This window comes from Alligator mississippiensis, chromosome 3 (genome assembly GCF_030867095.1).
Source record: "Alligator mississippiensis isolate rAllMis1 chromosome 3, rAllMis1, whole genome shotgun sequence".
NCBI lineage: Eukaryota > Metazoa > Chordata > Crocodylia > Alligatoridae > Alligator > Alligator mississippiensis.
This window is the reverse complement of record NC_081826.1, coordinates 13,644,611-13,665,000: the sequence shown is the minus strand read 5'-3', so window position 1 is coordinate 13,665,000 and position 20,390 is coordinate 13,644,611. Positions and strand designations below refer to the sequence as shown.

Genomic DNA, 20,390 nt, shown 5'->3' with positions numbered 1-20,390 from the left:
CAGAAATAAAAAAGCAAAACCATGAGCATCTTCATCTAAAACTCTCCAGACAATTACCATTACAAAGCTCCACCAAGTAGCGCGGAAGGATTAATAGCACTTTATATTCACTAATTGAGAAGCAGAGTTGCTGTTATTTCTTTACTTCTAAGAAATTTTTTGCTCAACACTATCTTCAAGAATACTATTTGGAAGTGTCCAGAGCAGGGGTGGGCAAAATATGGCCTGGGGGCCAAATTTGGCCCACGGCTGCTCCCCCACCCCCAGTGCTCTACATGACGTTGAACTTTACCTGCTCCTGCCAGGGCCAAGTCATGCTCTCACCAGCCTGGGCCCCATACACATACATATATATAGTGGTGTTTCATTTTAAATCATGGAAAAAACATGGATGGGGGTGGCATCTTAAAACAGAGAATTTGTGTGTGTGTGTGTGGGGGGGATTATTAGAGAATTTGTGATTTTTAAACAGAGAAAACCAACATAGATCTATGAAATCTAAGATCCCTGATTAATGTTTTTTCCTTCTATAGGACCCCAAGATGAGCTACATTAGGTCACCCAAGGGCTCCAGGAATGCAGAACTGACTTTATTCAGCCATTTGGACAAGCACCTTGGGTCCGCTCAAGATTTAACAGCATGATAACTATTGAGCTTTTACCATGAGAATGAAAACTCACTAACCAACGATGAGAAGAGAACCTGAAGGATAAACGTGTCCAGGAGGCAAGCACAATATTGGAAGCCCAACAAGAAACCGTTCCGATATGACAGAAACACAAGGAGGATGTTAAGAGACAAACGTGGGTGAATACAGAGCTTCTAGCATGCATTTACTTCAAACGCAGAAGGAAAGCACACAGGCAATGGAAGGATGGGTACATCAAAGAAAGATACCGGGACTTGCAGGGGGAAGGGAACAAACTGGGGGATGAGATAACAAAAGACAACAGGTTGGGGAGTGTGTCTGAATGAATTCAAGTCAGCAGGACCTGATAAACCTTACCCCGGGGTACTGAAGGAACTGGCAGAGATCTCAGAGCCCTCGGCAGTAACAGTTACAAAGTTGTGGGACCCGGCAAGGTACTAGAGGACTGGAAAAGGTCCAATGCCGTGTCGCTCCTACAATAAAGCAGAGGAGTAACCGGAGAGCTACAGACTGGTTAGCATCACAATACCCAGGAATTTAATGAAGCATATTATAAAAGGATGTTCATTTGCAAGCATCTGGATAAGGGAAAGCTGATCAAAAGCAGTTAACAGCGGATTTACCAAGAACAAATCATGCCAAACAATTTTGATCTTCTTTGATGAAGAAACTACTAGGGTGGATAAAGATAATGCTATGAACCTGGTGTATCTGGACTTTTGATGAAGTCCTTTTTCCAGTCTTTTAGTACCTTGCCTGTGTCCCACAACTTTGCCCTAAATAACCTTCTAACCTTCTCAAACAATCTGGAGAAAGGTGGGCTAGACAAACTACTGTAAGGTGGACAGACACGTGGCTCAATAGCCACAAGCAAAAAAGGTATGTATAATATGGATCCATGCCAGAATGGCAGAGGTTTCAAGTGGAGTCCTGCAGGGACCCGTCTTGGGCCCGGTGCTGTTCAACATGTTTCTTAAATTACTTGGATGCTGCAAGTTTGCAGATGACATGAAACTGGGAAGTACTGCAAACATGCTGGTGGACAGGAGTGCAGTTCAAAAGGATCTTAAAAAGACTGGAAAACTGGGCTGGAGCTAACAAGATGAAGTTCAGTGCTGACAAATGAAAGGCACTGCAACATGGGAAGAATAATTAAAAATACAAATACAAAAATATATAAAACTGGAACTACCTAGCTGGGTGGCAGCACTATGGAGAAGGATTTAAGAGTCTTTGTGGATCACAGACTCAGTAGAGGTCTGTAGCATGATGCAGTTGCACAAAAGGCCAATGCAGTTTTGGGCTGCAGCAATAGAAGCATTAGCTACCAGACACCGGAGGCGATAGCACTGAGCAGGGAAGCACTGGTTAGACCTCACCTAGATTATTCTGTGCAATTTTGCACTCTACATTTTAAAAATGACATAGAGAAGATAGAGAGTGTCCAGAGGTAGGCAACAAAAATGACAAAGGGGCTTGGAAGGCACGTCATACAAGAGATCAAAGGAAATTACATCTTTTCTGCAAGCTGAACAGGCGTAAGAGGGGATGTGACAGCAAGTCTTCAAATATCTGAAGGGCTGCCATAAAAGGTGGTTTCCCTCGTCTTTCTCTTCTAGTGCAGAACACAGACCTATGGCTTAAGGCTGCAGCAAAGTAGGTTTAGCTTGGCTGTCAAGGGTGGGGGGGACCCACAAAACCCCTCTCCACTGTTGTAAGAGGCAGCAGAATAGGCTGCCTAGGGAAGCATGGACTCTTCAACAGTGGAGGTGTTCAAGAAGGCTGTGCAAGCATCAGTCAGGGATGACCTGGCACAGCCTTGTTCATGTTCTCCCAGGAGCATTTCCCATGCTTCTGGGCTTCACTGCTGCCACATGGGGCTGGGAAGAAATTAGATCCCTGCCTCTCCCTCCCCCCAAATTGCTGCTACATGCTTAGGGGGGTTGTTCACCCCAACACCTACCTCAGAAGCACTGGATGGTGGCTGCAGGGGATTTTGACTGGGGCGTCCCAATGCTCCTGCTGGGACTGGCTCGAGGATCTTGCCCCTTTGCTCCAGGTCAGGCAAATTGCCATATTTGGCATCAGGAAGGCTTTTTATCCCAAAACTGGGAGGTTTTGCCAGGAGTGGGCATGGTCATCCGCTTTGGATCCCTCCAGTGTATTGTAACAACCCCTGCAGCAGCAGGGAATTGGCTACTGTTATTCCCCACCCCTGTTTTACTTGTGGCAGGTCTGGGTGTTATATGCCTTGTGGCCATGTCAGGGTTGCCTCTAGTTTTGCTAATAGGTTAGATTTGTATGGAAAGGTTTGGCTAGGGATGATCCTGCCTCTGGCGGGTGGGTTTATTTCCAGCTGTCCCTTCCAGCTCTACTTTTCTGTGATTCTGTGAACTTTGCATCTAACACTTTGCTATGCCTGATACTTTTCACTTCTCTCCAGACTCCCCAGACATCCCAAGCAATCTTCCCTGCCCCACTAAATTAAGTTTGAACTTTATTCTAACCAATTTTAAGCCAGGGAAGGGAGGAGAGGGAGAGAGAAATTCTTACGTAGGTTTTTTGTTGTTGTTGTTGCAGACTGATAAAGCCTGCCAACCAAAGGCCGTGTATGGGGGAAGATTTGTAAAGTACCCCAGGGAAAATCCTAACTTTCTTTCACTTAACAGTCATTCTGTACAGGTACTAACCTCCCCCTTTGGCTACTTCTGCGACTGTAGTGAGCTGACCAGGCCCCAAAGCAAAGGACAGCTCAATTTGTCTGTTTGCATAGACGTGGGCCCTCATTGCCAATGCGCAAAACTAACTGTAAGGAGTCAAGATATTCCAAAGCAGATGCCTAACAAAGCCACCCCCTCAGCTATAACCATGTAAATAAGATGCAGAGAAGCAGTCAGCTAATTGCATGTGCTCTCAACTGCCAAAAGGCAGGAAATTTAGAGTTAAAAGGTGGCTCTTCATCTTTAGGAGACACGTCGTTATATAAACAAGCTCAGGAGAATGGAAAAGGGAGGGAAGGAAAAGAAACTAAACTAAGAGGGACATTTTATCCTTGCGCTTCCTGTCTTCTTTTCTCGGCTGAAGTTTAATTTCCTTGTTTTAAAACGCTATTTTTGGAGCTCATAAAGAATTATTGACCTAAAAGATTAAGAGATTTGTCATCCGTCCACTCTTTCAGAGAGATAATTAGGTAGCTCTTTTCTCTCCTTTTTTTTAAAAAAAAGTGCAAATATGTAATTTAGACTTTTAAAGAGCAAGATACTATATGAATGAGTCACTTTATTGGGTCTATGTGTGTTTCGAAAAAGTCATATGAAGGCATCTTTCATAGATATTTGGGCTGGAAGGGACCTCGGGAGATCGTCAAGTCCAGCCCCCCGCCCCAGGGGCAGGACGTCAGCTGGGGTCAAAGGATCCCAGCAAGATATTCTAGGTGCGCTACGCTCGCATCTGTCCATTCATCTGCTTTAAAATTGACAGGAATCGATCCCCAACATGCGCTATCTGTAGCAAAGCATCTTAACATGCAATGATAAGACATGCACAGGGCAGCCGATGGGTTGGCTATCTGTTACTTACTCCCTCCCACTTCAAAAGCCAACCCCCCCCCCCACAAAAGTTGGCAGGCACTTAAGTTTCCAAATCCCTGTTTGCAGCAAAAAGGCTATTTGGAGTTGGGCTAGCTCGGTTTACCCCCTACCCCTCTCTCACCCGAAAGGATTCCCGAAACCGGCTCGGAGCGCGCTGTCCAGGCAAGGGGCGCTCTGGGCGCCGGGTCCAGCACGCAGAGCCCTTCCCTCGCTTGCCCACGCCGGGCACGCACCGGGCAACGCTATTCTTGCCACACCGCGCCTGCACACAGCCCCTGCCTGGGCGGGCGGGAGGGAAGCAGCGCCGCGGCACCGCTGCACGAGTCTCAGAAGTGATTCCTCCCACGGAGCCGCCGCCGCCGCCCGACACCTCGCCATCCCCGCCCCGGCCTCCCCGGGACGCGCGCGGGCAGCGGGCAGCGGCGCCCGCACACACCGAGGAGGCGAGAACAGCCCGGCGCCCCTCGCACCCGGCACCCGCCGGCTACTCACCGCCCGGCCCGGCCCGGCCCGGCCCCGCTCCCGCTCCCGCTCCCGGCCCCGCGCCGCGCTCCGCAGCGTCTGCCCGGGCAGCCCTGGCGGCCGCTCATAAAGAGCCGCGGAGCCACGTGGATGGAGCCGGGGGGAGGCAGGCAGGCAGGGAGGGAGGGAGGGAGGCGGCTCCTCCTCGGCCCCCGCCCGCCTGCCGCGCGGCGCCGCGCCGCTCCGCCAGCCCAGCCCAGCCCACCCGAACCGAGCCCAGCGTCCTGGGACCCGGCACCGCGCCCTGCCGCCAGCACCCCGCGGCCCCTTCCTGCCTCCAGCAGCACCCCATGTCCCCCTCACTGCCCTCCAGCAGCACCCCGCGGCCCCTTCCTGCCCCCAGCAGCACCCCATGTCCCCCTCACTGCCCTCCAGCAGCACCCCGCGGCCCCTTCCTGCCCCCAGCAGCACCCCATGTCCCCCTCACTGCCCTCCAGCAGCACCCCGCGGCCCCTTCCTGCCCCCAGCAGCACCCCACGTCCCCCCTCACTGCCCTCCAGCAGCACCCCGCGGCCCCTTCCTGCCCCCAGCAGCACCCCACGTCCCCCCTCACTGCCCTCCAGCAGCACCCCGTGGCCCCTTCCTGCCCCCAGCAGCACCCCGTGTCCCCCTCACTGCCCTCCAGCAGCACCCCGCGGCCCCTTCCTGCCCCCAGCAGCACCCCGTGTCCCCCTCACTACCCTCCAGCAGCACCCCGCGGCCCCTTCCTGCCCCCAGCAGCACCCCACGTCCCCCCTCACTGCCCTCCAGCAGCACCCCGTGGCCCCTTCCTGCCCCCAGCAGCACCCCGTGTCCCCCTCACTGCCCTCCAGCAGCACCCCGCGGCCCCTTCCTGCCCCCAGCAGCACCCCGTGTCCCCCTCACTACCCTCCAGCAGCACCCCGCGGCCCCTTCCTGCCCCCAGCAGCACCCCACGTCCCCCCTCACTGCCCTCCAGCAGCACCCCGCGGCCCCTTCCTGCCCCCAGCAGCACCCCGTGTCCCCCTCACTGCCCTCCAGCAGCACCCCGCGGCCCCTTCCTGCCCCCAGCAGCACCCCACGTCCCCCCTCACTGCCCTCCAGCAGCACCCCGTGGCCCCTTCCTGCCCCCAGCAGCACCCCGTGTCCCCCTCACTGCCCTCCAGCAGCACCCCGCGGCCCCTTCCTGCCCCCAGCAGCACCCCGTGTCCCCCTCACTACCCTCCAGCAGCACCCCGCGGCCCCTTCCTGCCCCCAGCAGCACCCCGTGTCCCCCTCACTACCCTCCAGCAGCACCCCGCGGCCCCTTCCTGCCCCCAGCAGCACCCCACGTCCCCCCTCACTGCCCTCCAGCAGCACCCCGCGGCCCCTTCCTGCCCCCAGCAGCACCCCGTGTCCCCCTCACTGCCCTCCAGCAGCACCCCGCGGCCCCTTCCTGCCCCCAGCAGCACCCCACGTCCCCCCTCACTGCCCTCCAGCAGCACCCCGCGGCCCCTTCCTGCCCCCAGCAGCACCCTATGTCCCCCTCACTACCCTCCAGCAGCACCCTGCGGCCCCTTCCTGCCCCCAGCAGCACCCCATGTCCCCCTCACTGCCCTCTAGCAGCACCCCACATCCCCCCTCACTGCTCCCAGCACCGCACAGCTCCACTCATCGCCCCCCAGTATCTTATATCCCCCTCTCTGCCCCCCAGCACCCCATGTTCCCTCTCCCTGCCCCCTAACACCCCACAGCTCCACTCGCTGCCCCTCAGCATCCTATATCTGCCCTCTACTCACCCTCTATAGCACCCCATAGCTGTACTCACTACCCCTCAGTATCCTATATCCCCCTCACTTCCCCCCCGGCAGCACCCCATGTCCCTCCCGACCCCCCATGTCCCCCCTCACTGCCCTCACATCCCCCGACACTGCCCCCCCCCCACTTATCTGTGGCTGTCTGTCCCCTGACAGCAGCCTGGAAAGGAGCAACCTGCCTCCCTGGCTAGAGCATTTCAATCAGTGCACTCCTTACTTATAGTAAATTCAGGGGAAAAAGACTAAATCTGGGCTTTTGTCTTTATTAAAAATCCACAAATGTATGAGTCTTCATTTACAGTGACTTGGGTTAGGTTTTTCCCAAGGGTTGAACCTCCAAGTCTGGGGAAATGCCAGATATCTGTGAGTCCCATTTGTCTAGTGATGTTTGGACGTGTGAAAAGAGAACGGACTGTTGATTTTTGGTCCAGCGTGATTTCTGCAGTATCAATTTGTTAACTGTACAACAAAAACGAGCGGTATCCAAATTGAAGCTATCAATCAGGAGGGAAAGACAGGAGTGCAGGCTATATATACACACATGCTGGAAGGGGTCAGTATATTTATATGTGACCCAATGAAAGCGGATGACAAACGCTAGATTCTTACAAACTGATTCTGAGATCAAGTGTCTCCTATACAAAGCTGTAGATAGGATGACCGGTAGATTATTGCCTGTGCAATGATCCACAAGGTTCAACCTGAAAAGAAAAGAAAAAACCATAACCTTTTAGAAAATCATTCAAATTTCACTTTGCTGACATAGAAATACAGTACATGTAAATCATACGCACTTTGATCCCTGGTGAAGATCATCAGACAGTTTTAAGATGGCTATAAAATACTGCCAGAATTAAATTAAAAAAATACTACACCATTAATGAAACTCCCAGACAAACGCATTCAACAGATGAAGCTGCTACTAAAATTATTTAACCACACAATGAATGCAGTGAGTGTGAAGTCTGAGACCCATCAATAGCCCCAGAATAGAAGTAAAGAAGTTATATCACTCCAGGCTGGCCTGGGGGCTAGCCAGTCTCCTATCCTGCCTCTGACTGTGGCCAGTACCATGTGTTTCACTGGAGGGAAAATGCTCCTATTCACAGACAATTTTGTTATACAATTACATGCCAACAGGATGTGTCTTCCTATTTCTGGACCATGAGTACATGACTTACATTGTGAAGCTGAGGGGTTTACAACCCTTACATGTTGTTAGACTGTTTCACTTAACTGCGAATATTTGTGTATTATTGCATTAAGGAGGACAGACTCTAAGGGAAACTGCATTCCCAGCTCTGCACATACTATGTATAAACAAGCGTATAAGCAAACTAGCAGTGGTTGCAAAGGAAAACATAGATGAGTGCCCCTGCTAATCGCTGTGCAAAGAAAATGAAGCAACTTCTGGTACCATCTCAAAAAAAAACCCCTAACACTAAGTTGCTCCAGCACCAAGCACTGTAGGTCTAGCTATCAGTATATGATAGACAATGGGTTAACCAGAAAGCAATACCTACAAAAGTTAAAGTATGACTTTAAATCAGAACTGTTCTTGCAGTATAACTCCTATTCTGCTAGAGTACCCTTTTTCTGCATAGCTGTTGTTCCACAAAAAGGAAGTGAATCCAGTCTTGGTCGGTGAATCCAGTCCTATTATTACAAATCTCATCCTTTGGTTAAAGCACAGAGATCTCCATAGCCAATGGCACACAAAGTGATGAACCTAACATCATGTCTAGCCACCTTTGACCCCACAGGCCACAGAATTGATTTAAACCATAGAAAAAAAAAATACTGTTATTCCAGGACAAGAGCCTCCACACAATATGCATAACTGTAAGGACTTTATTACACTAGTATAATCAGGTGTAGCAGGTTGCACTCTCCTTTCTAGGCAAACCCACTGGTGCCACTTCTTGCATGGCATCATTCTCTGATTTGCACTGCATCAACACCCAGTTCAGAGCACTAGGCACTGTGTGATTCACAGCCGGACCGTTCTCAAGACAGCATGCTCAAAAAAACACTATGCTCATTACTGCAGAAACCAGATCCAAACCCACAAATTTACAATACATATAAAAATATTAGTGCTGCTAATATTTTAAAGGGACTCCCACTAAAAATCTGTCCTCCCCTCTCCATGGCACAGGAAGGAGTTGCTGGCTGATACTAGAAATGATAAATCTATGAATCCATTTCCCCATTTTAAATAAAACTCTGCTTTCTCAGACCTGCAATCAAGGAAAGCCCCGATACCCAAAGACTTTACTCAGAGGTTTTGGTGGCTCTCTTTTTACTTTGTTCTCACACAGAACCTTTGTATATTGATAGCATAGCACAGCAGGTAACTTGTATATTATGAAGGATGAAAGCTCTTTGAGGATCTTTTGCAAGTGCCCTCTTGTGGGAAACATTTTTGAAAACATCTGGCAGCTGATACAACCTGGTATACTCCAAAAGTAGCAAGATGAAATTTAAATACATTCAGGTCCCCTAAAGAAAAATCACTGCCTATCAGGCAGTTTCCTTACAGTCCCTCTAGCTTTATGCAGTGAAAATATATTGCAAGATCTTTGGGGGAAGGGTCACCTTTGTGCTTTGTGTTTCTATTATGCCTGGCACAACAGAGGCCTAATGCATGACGAGGGCTTTTAGGCATTGTGGTGGTAACAACAACAACAATTAAGAATAGACTTAATAGTCTACAAAGAATGGAGGATGGGATCCACCTCCAAGGAGGAATATTCCGCATTGGTCCGGTCCTGCAGGGAGTGAACCAGGAAAGCCAAGGCTGTGACGGACATCCAGCTAGCGACAATAAAAAGTCCTTTTTCAAATATGTGGGGAGCCGGAGGAAAAGCAAGGGCAACATTGGACCCCTGCTAAACCAGATGGGACAACTGACAACCGACGCCCAAGAAAAAGCCAACCTATTAAATGGGTACTTTGTGTCGGTCTTTCACCAGTCCCACGGGACACCCATGCCCATTATGGGACAGGGAGGCCCAGGTGAGGGAGATCCCCTGCCCTCTGTCAATGCTGACCTCATGAAGGAACACCTTGAGAGGCTGGACACCTTCAAGTCAGCCTCCCTGACAATCTACACCCAGGGTACTCAAGGAGCTGGCAAACATCATAGCTCAGCCCCTGGCACGGATCTTCGAGAACTCCTGGCGCTCTGGTGAAGTGCCCGAAGACTGGAAGAAGGCCAATGTGGCATCTATCTTCAAGAAAGGGAGAAAAGTGGATCCGGCAAACTACAGGCCCATCAGCCTGACCTCTATCCTGGGCAAGGTCTTGGAAAAGATTATCAAGGAGGCCATCCTTAACAGACTAGCTGATGGCAATATCCTGAGGGATACCCAGCATGGGTTTTTTGCGGGTAGATCTTGCTTGACCAATCTCATTGCCTTCTACAACCGGGTGACCTGTCACCTGGACAAGGGAGAGGAGATTGATGTCATATATCTTGACTTCAAAAAAGCCTTCGATCTGGTACCCCATGATCACCTGTTGTCAAAACTGGCCAACTACAGTCTCGGGTCCACCATGATCCGCTGGCTGGGGAATTGGCTCCATAGTAGGGCCCAGAGGGTAGTGGTTGATGGAAGTCAATTGTTGTGGTGCCCTGTGACCAGTGGGGTCCGCCAAGGCTCTGTCCTTGGACCTGTATTGTTCAACATCTTCATTAATGATGTGGACATTGGAGTTGGAAGTGGACTGGCCAAGTTTGCCAATGATACCAAACTCTGGGATAAAGCATCCACACCTGAGGACAGGAGGGCGATCCAGGCTGACCTGGACAGGCTCAGGAAATGGGCGGACGAGAACCTGCTGGTGTTTAACACTGAAAAATGCAAGGTTCTCCACCTTGGGAGGAAAAACCCGCAGCATCCTTATAGGCTCGGCAGTGCTACACTGGCTAGCACTACAGAAGAAAGAGACTTGGGGGTCATGATTGACCACAAGATGAACATGAGCCTGCAATGTGATGCTGCGGCTAGTAAAGCGAGCATAATGCTGGCTTGCATCCATAGATGTTTCTCAAGTAAATCCCGGGATATCATTCTCCCATTGTACTCGGCCTTGGTGAGGCCACAGCTGGAGTACTGCGTCCAGTTCTGGGCTCCACAATTCAAAAAGGATGTGGAGAAGCTTGAGAGAGTGCAGAGAAGAGCCACGCGCATGATCAGAGGTCAGGGAAGCAGACCTTACGATGACAGGCTGAGAGCCCTGGGGCTCCTTAGCCTGGAAAAGCGCAGGCTCAGGGGCAATTTGGTGGCCACCTATAAATTAATCAGGGGTGTCCACCAGGATTGGGGGGAACAATTGCTCACCAGAGCCCCCCAAGGGATTACAGGGTTGAACAGTTATAAACTCCAGCAAGACCATTTCAGGCTGGACATAAGGAAGAATTTCTTTACTGTCTGAGCCCCCAAGGTCTGGAACAGCCTGCCATCGGAGATGGTTCAAGCACCTACATTGAATGCCTTCAAGAGAAATTTGGATGCCTATCCTGCTGGGATCCTATGACCCCAGCTGACTTCCTGCCCCTTGGGCAGGGGGCTGGACTCGATGATCTTCCGAGGTCCCTTCTAGCCTTAATGTCTATGAAATCTATGAAGTCAAAGCACACAAAAATCCTCCTAGCTTTCCTTTCGATTTGATATTGAAATAAGGGCCTTCTTCAAGACCCTTCACTGCAGTGATTTAATAGCAGTGTTTAATATATGCATTACAGTAGCAGGGGTCCAGTGACGAAAAGGTTAAGACATCTTGTTCTGGTTCCAGAAGTATGAAGTGTAGCCTGGGTCGAGACTTTTGCCAAAGGCCTCATCAGTTTAACTCAGCTGTAATTGGGGACCTGGCCATTTGGGCGGTGGAGTCAAAGGTGGCTGGACATGATGTTAGGCTCATCACTTTGCGTGCCACTGGCTACAGAGATTGCTGTGCTTTAACTATGACAGCCCAAGGGGCTGCTAGTTTTAGGAGGACCTTTGACATTTTAATTACAGTAGCAGGGCCTCCAACGGGGACCAGGTTCGCATTGCTGTTGACAGCGTCTGCACACATAAGAAAAAATGCTCCCTTCCCCCCAGAAGCCCACAATCTAAACAGATCATTTAGAGAGTGGGAAGCAGAAACAGCAGCACAGAAAGAAATGATGTGAGCTGTCCAAGAACATACAGCAGATCTGTGTTTGAGCTGGAAATAAAACCATTGGCATGGCTGTTTGAGCACTAGTGGTGCTCGGGTCAGGTCCCAGAGGACTGGAAAAGGGCCAACGTGGTCCTTATTTTCAAGATGGGGAGGAAGGAAGATCCAAATAATTATAGGCCAGTCAGTCTCACCTCCATCCTTGGAAAGGTCTTTGAAAAGATTATGAAGGATCATATTTCATAGTTTCATAGTTGGTAGGGTCGGGACCTGAGCAGATCATCAAGTCCGACCCCTGCCATGGCAGGAAAGAGTACTGGGGTCAAAGGATTCCTGGTAGTGCTTGGGGGAACAGGGACTCCCCCAATGCCTGCTGGGCCCCTCTGACCAGTTTGTAAACAGCCACTAGATCCCCCCCTCAGCCTTCTCTTGTGGAGGCTGAACAAGTTCAGGTCCCGTAGCCTCTCCTCGTAGGGCCTGCCCTGCTGCCCTCTGATCATGCAGGTGGCCTCCTCTGGACCCTCTCCATGCTGTCCACATCCCTCCTCAAGTGCGGCGCCCAGAACTGGACGCAGTACTCCAACTGCGGCCTGACCAGTGCCGCATAGAGGGGGAGGATCACCTCCTTGGACCGGCCTGAGATGCATTTGTGGATGCATGACAAGGTGTGGTTGGCCTTCCTGACCGCGTCCCCACACTGTTGGCCCATGTTCATCTTGGCATCAATAATGACCCCAAGATCCTTTTCTGCCTCTGCACTGACAAGAAGGGAGTTCCCCAGCCTGTAGGTCTGCTGCTGGTTCTTCCTCCCCAGGTGCAGCACCTTGCACTTGTCGGTGTTGAAACCCATCCTGTTCTCATTCGCCCACCCCTGTAACCTGTCTAGGTCCAATTGCAGCCTATTCCTCCCTTCTAGCGTGCCCACTTCCCCCCACATCTTAGTGTCATCTGCAGATTTGAACAGGGTGCTTTTTACCCCCTTGTCCAAGTCACTGATGAAGATGTTGAACAGTACAGGCCCGAGGACCGAGCCCTGGGGAAACCCACTGCCCACATCCCTCCAAGTCGAATAAGACCTGTCCATCACTACTCTCTGGGTGCAGCTCTCCAGCCAACTAGTGACCCATCTGACTGTGTAGGTGTCAACACCACAGTCTCATAGTTTTTTAAAGAGAATGGGGTGAGACACAGTGTTGAAGGCCTTCCTGAAGTCCAGATAGACTACGTCCACTGCTACCCCTGCATCTAAGGATTTTGTGACCCGGTCATAGAAGGCCACCAGGTTGTGGGAGTACAGGAGGAAAAATAATTCAGCAGGGACACCAGCATGGATTCGTAGCAGGTAGATCATGCCTGACCAGTCTGGTTTCGTTTTATGACAGGGTCACAATATGCTTAGATGCAGGAGTAGAGGTGGATGTCATTTTCTTGAGCTTTAGCAAGGTCTTTGATATGATATCGCATTCTATTCTCATAAATAAATTAAGAGACTGTGACAGATGTTTACCAAATCCGGTGGTTGGCAAAATGGCTTAGCTGTTGCACCCAGAGAGCGGTAGTAGACGGGTTGATATCAACCTGGGAGGATGTGGGTAGTGGGGTCCTGCAGGGCTCGGTCCTTGGACCTGTACACTTCAATATCTTCATCAGTGACTTGGATGTGGGTGTGAAGTGTACTCTGTCCAATTTTTGGGACAGATCTTTGACCCATTTGAATCATCAACGTAGTGTAGAAAGTTGGATTTTGGTAGGTTTTCCCTTAAGAGTACAGATTCCCTTCAGTGTCTCCAGGGGAAATAAACTGGACTGATTTAGCTGAGCTGGAAGGTGTAGTTGGTGCATGCACCGTGTTTGTTTAGCAATGCAAATGCTTTGTAATAAAGACTGGTCAAGGTACTGTTGTACATGTACTGTTGTACATGTACTGTTGTACATGAACGTCTTTCAAGCACATGTGACAGTCCCTTTCACCTCAATTGTTATTACTTCCTACAGATTAGCTCTTCCTGATGGGCCTGTTTCTTGGTGGGTTGTTTTTCTTACCTTGGCCGCATCTGGTGCTGGCCACTAAGGGAGGGGAGACTCACCCTCGCTCATAAGCCTTCTTCTTTCATGTGACAAAAACAGTGTCCATATCTCTACCTTTGTGCGCTTTGGCGTTTTTGTCAATTGGGGAGCTCTTGGCCATTAGAGATGTTGCCAGGGATCACTACGTGGAAGTGGCTCACATCAATCCCCGCTCATAGGCCTGCTCCATTCTGCTAATTCCTAGGTTCCTCTTACATTTTTCCATCTAAGCCACAAGAAAAAAAAAAGCATGATTTGTTTCTTGTATGTTTAATTTGTTCATCTCTTGATGGCTGTGGGTGAGTGAGTGGGTGTGTGCAATATGAGCGTGTGCATTTATGAAGGAATTATTGAGGGAAAGCTAATCAGAAGAAATGAGCTTTGCTTGTGCAGCTTTACATGCTATAATTGTGTTTCTTACAGCAGAGAAGCCCACAGCTTATGTCCGCAAGTGTAAAGGGGATCCATCTCCCACACTCACAAGTGTCTTGCTTCCTCCCCTGCTGCTGATCGTGGTGCATGGCTCCTGCAGTCACGGCAAGAGAGATATTTCTATTTGCTGAAGTATCCACGAAGGCTTGGAATATCAGGATTGAAACCTTGGACTCTTTCTTCAATTCAAAGACAAAAGGACTGGGAGGATGAGTGACCTGAGCCTACATCCTTAAATGCAGTAATTCCTGTCACAGGCCAGCTGGGCACTGTGAGTGTATCAATTTTATCACAGGCCAACTGGGCTGTTTGATTCAGTTTCAGATTGAGGAGGCAAAGTTGGGAGTGGAATAAAGGCAAATTTATTATAGCTTACACACACACACACACACACACACACACAACGGTTAACAGAAAGATAAATGCGATAAGCAGATAAGGCAGTATAAAAGAGCTAATAGTAAATAATAACAGATAATAACAACAGATAGATAGTTCAATCTGTCACAGGCCAACTGGGCACTGCAAGGGTATTGGCCACTGGGCTGTTCAAAACAACAAATAGACAGACATGGGTTGGCAACTTATCGATAGTCCCTCAATGCCAGGTACGCGCCAAGTGATTCCAGCGAATTCAGGCATCCCTGATGATCAATGCTCTCAGAGGGATTACCGGGGAAGGTCCCTTGCTCAGGATCCAGTCCTCACTCACACTGGGAGTCTGGGGTCCGGGTGTAGGACAGAAATGACCGTTCTGTTCCCTCCTTCCTGCTGGTTACCTGATGCATGTGTTTTTTATACCTAGTCTTATGCTAATCTGTTGGCCCTGGGCCACTCACAATGTTGCCCTATAGCTGTTACCCTATGGGATTGAAAGGTGTTAAAATTATCATAAAAGGTTACTACCTAGACTCGGGTTTATCCAATAAGCAAATTATGATGCAGTACCTTTAGGTGTAAAATTGACATCGCTCCACCTAAGTTCCAACCCCTTCTAGGCTTCATTTGAATATGCTTTCTTGGGATATGTTTTCCTGCAGTGTGTTGGGTGTGCCAAGCAGTTAGATCCAGTTTTTATCGCTAAGGCTGAACCCTGAGCAAAAAACTGTTAGGCCAGCTAATCTCACAGCTACAGCTTTGCCTCTGGGGCCCAGTCAGTTCCACGAACAGTTAATTTATCATTTTGGTTAAACTTATGACAGACAAGTTACATTTGCAGTTTACAAACTTACAAGCTTATATTAACTAATATTACCCGTGTAGGCAAAATACCAAATGCCTCCAAGAAGCACATATTATTGCTTATTAATCCCTCTGGTTCTGGCTGTCACAAATTCCCGACTATCACATATTTCTGTGCAACCCAAACGTTCTCACTAGCCCGCATTTTGTCATAAATCAGTGATTACATTTTGGAAGAGGAAAGGAGGAGACAAAAAGCCTTTTAAGAACCCAAAGAGCAGCAACTCTGTAGAAGAGGAGATACAACAGCAGGTGAAAGACCGCTCTTTATTTATTGCTTGTTGAGGAGTCAACATGGTCCCAGCTCCACACGCTTTAAAATCACACTAGGAAATGATTTCCCACTGAGAAGCAGAAGGGTGGTGATTTGCTGTCAAAAGGCCTGATTAGAAACCATTTCCACTTTGAAAACCTAACCGGTGCATTTTACTCCTATGTATGCTAGCGTAGCACAGGTTTTGTCACACGTGACTTTTGAGTTTCTTCCGATTCACACCACTGTGACAGAGAGGAAAAGCAGGCTTTATGTCCGCTGTGGGACCTGTTAATTTTGTAGCACTCATATTCTTTCTTGTAGTGATAAAGCTGATATGGAGAATGGGAGGGAGAGCAATACAGATGGAAAGTGACAGAAAAAGAATAGAAAGTGCCTGATTTCACTCATTTACACTGAATTTGTACTGGCGGAGAGAAGGGCTGTTCTGGGGCGACTGGCCAGTAGGTCAGACAAACTTCCGGAGTGACAAGACCGTTCAGCTGGTTTGTGGGGAATAACCAGGGTTTGTGGGGAAAAACCAGGGTTTGTCCCACAGGCAGCCGTTGGTAGTTTAAGACACCTGTGCAAGTTCTGATTGTTTCTTTTATGTGGAGGAGCTATGGTCTCTTCATAACTGCGGGCCAGATTTTTTGACAGAGCAAACATTTGACTTCAATAGCGCTATATCCATTTACACCAGCTGGGCTCTGGCCCCTTGCTTCCTATTTTAAATTCACAGGTGGTGTGTGAATGAAGCACTTGCTCTATATATATTTAAGTAGCCAGTATTTTATTTTATATCAATTCCCACTGTGGCAGGATTGTTTCTCAGTAGTCAATGTTTTAAAGGACCCTCAAGGCTGAAGGAATTAAAAATGAATAATTTAAAGCTTGTCTATGATGCAGAATCTTTAACGTGTGCCTAACAGGCCAGGGAAGAGTGCTGTTAGCTTTTTTTCTTTTGTTTTATTCTCAGATATTTTAGATGAATTTTGTAATAGGGATAAAGCTCTGATCATTTAGGACTGAGTCTTGAGCCTTCCATAAGGCCAATGGAGGGGAGCAGTGGGGTCCGAAGAGTGAATCCCCCTGGGTGAAGGGGGAGGTATGAACCTGACTGTGACTCCAGGCTTACTGGTTCCCACGCTGTCCCTTACACTGGCTGGATTGTCCAGCCCTTTCTTTCATAGATTTCATAGACGTTAGGGCTGGAAGGGACCTTGAAGACTATCCAGTCCAGCCCCCTGCCCCAGGGGCAGGAAGTCAGCTAGGGTCAAAGGATCCCAGCAAGATAAGCATCCAAATATTTCTTGAACGAGTCCAAAGTAGGTGCCTGGACCACTTCTGGAGGGAGTCTATTCCAGACCTTGGGGGCTCAGACAGTAAAGAAGACATTTTCCTTATGTCCAGCCTAAAGCAGCCATGGAGGAGTTCATGACAGTTGGTCCTTGTTATTCCTTGGGGCACTCTGGTGAACAGACGTTTCCCCAGATCCTCATGCGCACCCCTTACGAACTAATAGGCAGCCACTTTATATTTGCTGCTTCCAAGTTGCAGTTCAGAAGGGCCCATACTGGTTATTTGAAGAGTTTGCTAAGGCTGAAAGCAATTTGGTGAAGGATTGTCAGCAAGACTTCCGGTGGTGTGCCACATGGGGAGTATGAAACCATTAGGGTACCATACCATACTATGTCCTCCTTTTTGGCCCCCTGTACTGCATTTGGTTGGGTTTTTTAAATAAGAGCAAATATCTGGGTTTTTGCTCTTCCTCTGCTCTCCCAGGCTGGCTGCTTGGGGTGGGAGCAGTGGGCAAGGTGATTGGCTGTCAGGGGTCACGTGCTCCCTGCAGAGGCCCCAGCAAGCCAGGTAAAGAGACAGCGTGTGTGTGTGTGTGTGTGTGTGTGTGTGTGTGTGTGTGTGTGTGTGTGTGTGTGTGTGTGCGCGCGCGCGCGCGCTCATGTGCAATGTGGGCAGCATAGTTGAGGGGGTCAGGGATCTGTGAGTCGGGAGTGAGGGGCACCAGCAGGACTGGGGGGCAGGGGGGCTGGCAGGGCTGGGGGGTAGGAGCTTAGGAGTGAGGGGCAGAGGAAGGGCACAAGCATATCACTGCTCCCCCACAATCATATGCCCCTCCCCTCTCTCTTTCCTCTCTCCGGTGTCCTCTTTTTTGATGCTGGAAATATGGTAACTCTAGACTGTGCTTTCCTTTGTGCTCCTTGCATTTCCTTGGCAGGTCACCCATCATAACTGAAACACATCGGTTGCCATTAAACCTGAGCCGAAAGGGTGCAGCATGAAGAGGGTGCACTGTTACCCACAAGCCTCCTTCCCTTGCTTATGTAAATTGTATATCAGAGATAGCTGTCTAAATCCTACCAAAGAACAAACTGGATCACAGTGAAGTTTTTAGAACTTCCTGTTTCTTTGCAGACTGTCCATTTTCAGGGGATAAAAATCTTTGTATTTGATGAACTGATACTGAATAATGACAGCAATATTTGAAATTGGATGCAACTGCTTTCCACAGAGCTGCACAATCCTAATCTGAATTTCCTGCAGGTAAACCCCTGTCAAAGCCAACAGCCTTACTGATCCATTGTTACCGTTAAGTTATTCTTTAGACCCGTGGTTTTCAACCTTCTTTCATTTTCATAGATTGTTATGGGTTGGAAGGGACCTTGGAAGGGCATTGGATCCAGCCCCTGCTCCAGGTAGGAAGTGACAGGTGGGGTCAGGTGACCCCAGCAAGATAGGTATCCAGTCTCGTCTTGAAGATTTCCAGGGTAGGTGATTGCACCATCTCTGGAGGGAGCTTATTCCACAGTCTGGACACCCTGCCTGTGAAGAAGCTCTTCCTAATGTTGAGCCTGAATCGGTCTTCCAGGCGTTTGTGGCCATTACTCCTGGTTCTCCCCAAGGATGCCCTTGTGAACAGTTGTTCACTGACCCCTTGATGTACTCCTCTGATGTAGTGGTAAGCTGCTACCAAGTCCCCTTTCAGCCTTCTCTTTTTCAGGCTGAAGAGTCCCAGGTCCCTCAGCTTTTCCTCGTATGGCTTGCCACGCAAGCCTCTAATCATACAGGTGGCCCTTTGTAGACCCCTAAAAAATTTCAAATGGAGGTATAGACCCCTTTAGAAATTTGAATGATAAGGTCTGAGAAAGTACATGTTTAAATTGATCAGAAACTAGCTGAAGCCTGTAACAAAACAGAAGCTGAGTTTCAAAACAGCTGAAACTGGTTTACGATAAATCTGATGGAATGTACTACCAAACTTAACTGGTTTGGGTCAAATCAGTTTATGAAACTTCTGTCCCAGACCCCTTCCTGGTTCAAGTTAAATCACAGTTCCCCAGCATCCCAGCATGCTTTCCAGCCAAACCCCGGCTGGGGCCTGGGGCCAGGGAGGGAAGTTACACTTCCCCTCTCCCAAACATGAACACCATGTGCCCCTGGAGACTGGGGGGTGGCACAGTGAGCTCCTGCAGGCGGTGGCAGTGCTGGCAGCAGCAGGAGAGTGGCAGTGACAAGTGGAGAGCTCCTGCAGGCAGTCACATTGCTGGGACTGGCAAGTGCTGACCAGTGGTCAGCGACCACCCACAGGCACCTGCTGGCAGCGTCAGCAGTGGCCAACAGACTGCCCGTAGACACCGCCGGCAGTGCCGGGGCGGGTGGCAAGTGGCAACCGCCCACAGGCACCACCGGCAGTGTCAGCGGTGCCTTTTTACAGCTGGTACACCATCAAGCTCAGAGGGTGCATGTGCACCCTCATGCATATACATATCACCAATGCCCCCAAGTACAGAGCTACCCTGCCCTACTAAAAATTTACTGCTAGCTTTGACTGTGGATTACAAATCCCAGAGGCACCTGGAAGCAGGAAGAGGAAGTGATGAGCAACCTGCAGAGTCCTGCTGCTGTAATTGCAGCCTGCAAATCCCAGAGACCTCAGGGGCAGCAGGAAGAGAAAATGAACACAGCCAGAGAGCTGTGCTGTAGCTCCCCCCGACTTCTGGCCTGAGCCACTGCAGGCATGTGGCTGCATTTCCTGAGTCAAAGGTAAAGATCTGTTTCCTTCTGTTTCAATTTAATCTGTGCATTTTAGACTAACCCACAAAGACTGAATCGATTCAGCCTGGGGCTTTTTGACTGTCTGTACTTAGCCTTAGGGTTCAAGTGGCTGGAAGCTGGAAAAATGCTCTGGGTATTGACCTATGACCATCACCCCAAGCATCTGCTCCAGACTGCTTCTATGCTAGACTACATTGCATATAACTTTGAAATCCAAGTAGCTGTTCCTATAGGACAAACTACTGCACAGGCATAGGTTCTGACCTGTTACAGCTTGTATAGTGTATATAACATTAGCTTGCTCTGATGTAACTGAAGGTTGAGGTACAGCAAAACTAGTCCCTCAGTAAGTATCTGTGGCTGAAAGTCAGAAAAGCTCTTCAGTGCTGGGTCTCAAACCCTGTGTGATAAAGCCACATTGTCAGAGCACTCAAAAATATAGGTCTGACATCGTGCCCCCAGCACATCTACATAAAAGCAATCTGGGTTATAAAAAACGGCTTTGCTTTTACAGTCTTAGAAAAAGCAAGTTTTGCTTGGAGAACAAAATAAAATCTAAGAGGAATAATAAACACTAGAGAAGAATAAAACACTACAGGGATATTAAAATAGATAAAGGCAGGGTACCACTGTTGAGATA

At 49.3% G+C, this 20,390-nt stretch overlaps 1 protein-coding gene across 2 annotated transcripts in view; it reads right to left on the bottom strand.

Annotated features, from left to right (window-relative positions):
* ST3GAL1 (ST3 beta-galactoside alpha-2,3-sialyltransferase 1) overlaps positions 1-4,829 on the bottom strand; it is a 118,120-nt gene extending 113,291 nt beyond the window's left edge. Inside the window, exon 1 of one of the 2 annotated variants that reach the window (XM_059723721.1) lies at positions 4,733-4,829. The gene's annotated coding sequence lies outside the window, so the exon portion shown is untranslated. Of the gene's footprint in view, positions 1-1,007; positions 1,122-4,732 lie in introns of those variants that run through there. The other variant, XM_019481782.2, reaches the window with a different exon arrangement.
* Positions 4,830-20,390: the final 15,561 nt, after the last annotated feature.